Raw genomic sequence first — 5,356 nt, 5'->3', positions numbered from 1 at the left:
GTACTCATTGTGTAATATTACAAACAATAAATGCAAAACTTGGAAGTGACAATAGTACATAAAGCCTACATGAAAACTACTACAAAATAACAAAACAATGTTACTCATTGTGTAATATTACAAACAATAAATGCAAAACTTGGAAGTGACAATAGTACATAAAGCCTACATGAAAACTACTACAAAATAACAAAACAATGTTATCAAAAGATACTTTTACATTCAACCAATTAATCCACACTAAGTACCCTTATACAAGCTTTACTTTGCAATATAAAAACAGTACAGTAAAATTTATACCCATAGCATGTTACAAAACATCAAAAACTTGTGTAGTACTAAAAACATGACAAGGAACTAAGCTACATATAGCGCAAAAACTTAACCATCAAAATAACTAAACTAAATTACATAACTTAACTAAGACGAAATGGAAAGATACATACTTGACGACATGTACATATTACACTTGAATCGTATAAACATAATCGATGGTAGATGACGTCGACATGTAACCGTAATTTTCGAGATGCCATAAAGCAATGAACTGAAAAGATCTTCACATATTCGCAAGTTTAGCCAAACTGCTACTTCGTAAACAGAATGTTCTGGAATAAATCTAGTCTCAGTGATGCCCCATGCTCTGTCCAATCATGTTTTCTTATCTGCACAACAAATAGCATTTAACAAATTATCTTCAAAATCGGTGTAAACTAATCGGTTGAAGCAGATACCATGAATAACATGTATGCTTTTTTCTACCCAAGGCAGATACCATGAATAACATGTAAGATTTTTTCTTGCCTTGAAGAGGAACCTCCGTTGCTAACCGAAGGTGTGATCACGTGAACTGTATTTGGTTATCGGCGGGAAAATTCTACCCAAACACTGTTCATGAACATATACAACAAAAAGTAAATCAACCACGAAAAAGTACTAATTTCAAAATTACAGAGAACTAAATTAACCAATAGTATCAAATCACATTCTTTTATAACTTTATCACCTTTTTTTGAAAGTTTAGCAAATTGAAAACATGCATAACTACATAAGCATGCTCAGATGAAAAACTAACACAAAAGTGTTCATTTTAAAGGGTAAATATTTGGAATATCCATCAAAGTTTTTTTAAACATGTCAGCAAAATATTGAACCTGGCAGATTTTATATACAATACTCACTATATGCAATCAACAAGCTATTTAAATACAAAGACATAAGAGAATTAATAGATAAACATGATAAAACGATGTGATAAAGTGTTCAAGGCATTTAGTGCTACTTTTAGATTAACTAAAAAAGTTCAATAGGTGAAATAAAACCATCTAATTCTTTAATTTCGAGTTGAAAAATGCACATGGCTCTTAAAAAAATAAAGGGAAAAAGATCTCACCATAGCCATAAGCTTCTATCTACTTCCCTATCAAATGTCAATCAAAACATCAAATAATCGTTGGTTGCAGATTGCAAATTAAAAAATCTTGAAACATCAAAGAGCCATTATAATGGGTTGAGCCTGCACCAAACAAAGAATATAACTCGTTGTAGTTAAGAAGCAATAAAGTTATACAGATTTAAAATTTATATTATTATATATTATCAGGCTACTTAAACATCATGTTACTATTAAACTATATAAACCGGTTACATTAAAATAACATATCACACAAATGCAAAATAGTAAATGAGTATCTTTTCGTTAGAAAAAACTTTGAACCTGCATCAAAACAATACATATGAACTTTGATTAGTTAGTGATTAAGAAATGATGATTGCTAAAAATTATTTGGTTAAAAAATTACTTTGAACCGGCATCAAAACTTTAGACCTTCAAGTTTTATAGGAACTTTTGTAGTACCACGAAACATGTTAATCTGTACTAAGCAATTCAGGCATGAAAATAGGTAGAGAGAAGAAAGAATAGATTATTCTAGTGCATCATTATTCCCATCACAAGTGGAAAGAATAGATTATTACCTTGTGATAAGAACTTGATTATGGACATTTTTTTATTGTTTTCATTTGCTATAAAAATCCACTAATAGCATTCAGTTTAGTTTACTTTTTTTTTTTTATACATCCTAAAAGCATAGATTAGACACTATCCAAAACACATAGAATCATAGAATAGACACTACGAAAAACGGACCATGAAGATGAGTTTTAGATTATTTGCTTCGAGGAGTGCTTGATATGTAGATAACTACAAAAAAACATGCCTTACTTGCTAACTATCTAGTAATCTAATAATTATTGTAATTTGGCCCTAGAATTTGCTGAAAGATATGCCAACTAAATTATTGGTAACATATCTACATAGAAATATTTTTTATCAGTGAGTACTTATATAATGCATAAAAGCAATGTACACACTAAATTGATTAATGGCTACATTTGTTCAACTTTCACAAATTATAAATCATAAAATTTCTAGTAAAACCTATATACTGCAATGACATTAGAATGTGAAATCATACTATATAATCAACCCTATTAACGCAATTATTGATAAGCAAAAAGTCAGCGACAGTTCTCGAGAGCAACAATTTGCATAGAAACATTACGTCAGAAACATGTAGAGGTGCATTTCAGAAAGAAAAAAAATTAATTTTGTTTCATTTGGGCATTTCATCAAACACATAGTGTGCATTTAACAAATAAAGATGAACTTTTTTCCTGTCCGTAAATATGATTACAAAATGTCTTACCCCAAATACTAAAAAAGATAGCATTAAACGTTAGGTTTACATCCAATCAATATTTAAGAAATCAAATATAAAGATGCATATATACCTTCTTGGAACTTCAAATATATGTGTATTGGCATCACTGCTATATCCTTTACCTTAAGATCAATTTTGGATGTAACTTGTTATTCATCAATTGGGAAGTGCTTCTGAATCCAAAGCCAAAATAAACAATATGAAATTAACAAATATATAGTTAATAATCGATAATGATAATTATGGGTAGTGGTTACCTGTAAATGAGATGGTGAAAATTGGGTATTTGTCATCTTCTACAATTGAAGCTGGAGCCATGGCAGCCGCAACATATATTGAATCGACGATCGAACGACAGTAAAGCTTTAATTAGAAGATTGTGGATTACAAAAAATACCACACGAAAGTTGAATATCAAACCTAAAACCCTAAAATTTACATTGCCTGGAACTGAGACTTATAATATAGAGATAGATAAAATAAAAATTCCATGAGAGAAAGAAGAAATTTGTGAGGAGATGAATCAAGTAGCAAGATTGGAGAATTACTTGTACAATCGAATTTTTAATTTCAATTATGGGATGAGGTGATAAACTGTAGAAACTGAAAAAATTTAAAATGTTGTGAAGCTCTAGGCAGCATAAGCGTGCAAAAGCGAGTTTTACACACAGTTTTAGGAAATTCCCAGTAACTCCATTCTCCACCAATAAGAAATCTTCTCTTCAGAATAACTCATTTTGATTGGTTGAAAAAACAAGTGGACACTTGAAATGGAACATCCCAAAATAGAAATGTGGACACTTAAGATGGAAAGGAAGGAGTAATATTTTTATTTTTTAATTTATAATTAAAATTATTTAAAGTTAATTACCCTAATGATGTAAGCAAGAGTGGTTATAGAGTGACATGTGTCCTTTATTTTATTTAAGATAAGGTTAAAATTAAAAAGTGATGTCATACCATTAACATTTTAAAAGCATTGGATTGGATTGGATAGAATATATATATATATATATATATATATATATATATATATATATATATATATATATATATATATATATATATATATATATATATATATATGTTATCTTTTAATTCGTACGTTCATTTTTAACGCATTTTATATATATTTTAGTCGCAACATCGATCACATAATGACCTTGTCAAATCAGTCAAAATCAGTCACGAATTTCGAGGTTACATAAGCTCTAATTATTATTTTATACATTTAATTTATATAAACTTAAAAAATCATATCTTAGAGTTCTATAATACGAATCCTAAACGAAAATCGCACTACTCGTCGAGAGGAACACGATGAGCAACAAAGTTTCATCAAAAAATCATGGCGCGGTTCCTGAAAACAGAAAACTCAGTTCTGTCCGAATTTTAATTAACCAAAAATCGCGTTTTTAACATATTATAATTATTTAAACATCACCACAATTATATCCAAGCACTATAACTATACATACAAGCATAATAACATAATATTCATGAAGAATTGAAAAAGATGGAGTTTTATGTCTACCTCAAATCAATAAACGGGAAAGATAGATGTGTAGATCGCGTTACAAGAACCCAAATATATTAATCAACTTAATTGATGATGAACAATTATGAATAGGAGATCAAAATTAGATGATGAAGATGATGGTGATGGTGGTGAAGTCGTGGGAGAGAAAGAAAAAGGGAGAGAAAATTGATTTTTGTTGTTGTTTGGAAAGATAATTGGGATAAAATCAAATATAACGAGGTAAATCAAACTTTGCAAAAAATGCCATTTAAGTTGACCGACCTTTTTTATTTATTTATTTATTTATTTATTTTTTTAAAAAAATATTGTGTAATCTTATCCCTTATTTAAATTGATATTATCCTAAATTAAAACTAAAACATATATAGATAATCTTGGAAGAAAAGTCATCAAATAAATTCCTCTTTTTTTTATTTATTCGGCCTATTATATCATACATATATATTTTTTTTTCAGTTTTTTTTTTAAAAAAAACTTATCTAAAATATTACCTTATCCTAAATTTTGAATTTATAAATTTAATTAATTAAGAGCATGGCTAATTTTTAAATTAAGTAAAAGCAACTAAAAATAGCTTCTTTTTTTAAAAAAAAAATTTTTGCCCGGTATATGTATATATATATATATATATATATATATATATATATATATATATATATATATATATATATATATATATATTTATTTATTTATTTATTTATTTATTTAAAACTAGATGTTATCTATACACATTTATTTAATTTATTTAAACTTACAAAGTGGGCTAAATACACTTTAAAAAGAAAAAGATGGACTAGTCCATTGGACTATCAAAATGATTCAACTATATTGGGCCTAATTGGCCCAACTCAAAAACATGGCCTTTTGACCTTGACCCGAACGATAAATGAACTCGACTCGAATATCTAGAACATCACGCGATTTATGATACGCGAGAAGACTAATAATACACGAATTAAATTATAAGAATATTTTATTATTCCATTGACATAGAATGTCACGTAAAAGAATTTGGATTTGGAAAACACGAATATATAACCGTGGGTTAGGAAATCGAGATGATTCATTGAATATAATTGTTACACAAAGGAAC

General features: G+C 28.1%; 1 long non-coding RNA gene across 2 annotated transcripts; it reads right to left on the bottom strand.

Moving 5' to 3' along the window:
• Positions 1 to 241: 241 nt before the first annotated feature.
• LOC139877916 (uncharacterized) lies at positions 242 to 4,391 on the bottom strand. Of its 2 annotated transcripts, XR_011768830.1 has the most exons (6): positions 4,258 to 4,391; positions 2,981 to 3,031; positions 2,794 to 2,896; positions 1,394 to 1,516; positions 805 to 888; positions 242 to 665 (listed from the first exon to the last, which is right to left on the bottom strand). It is a non-coding gene; the product is annotated as an uncharacterized lncRNA (long non-coding RNA). The 2 variants fall into 2 exon arrangements; XR_011768829.1 differs by lacking the exon at positions 4,258 to 4,391 and having other exon boundaries at positions 2,981 to 3,272.
• Between the last annotated feature and the right edge of the window lie 965 nt (positions 4,392 to 5,356).

Source organism: Rutidosis leptorrhynchoides, chromosome 11 (genome assembly GCF_046630445.1).
Source record: "Rutidosis leptorrhynchoides isolate AG116_Rl617_1_P2 chromosome 11, CSIRO_AGI_Rlap_v1, whole genome shotgun sequence".
NCBI classification, from domain to species: Eukaryota; Viridiplantae; Streptophyta; class Magnoliopsida; order Asterales; family Asteraceae; genus Rutidosis; species Rutidosis leptorrhynchoides.
Note: the sequence above shows the minus strand (reverse complement) of the source record. Positions and strands in the feature narration are given on the sequence as shown.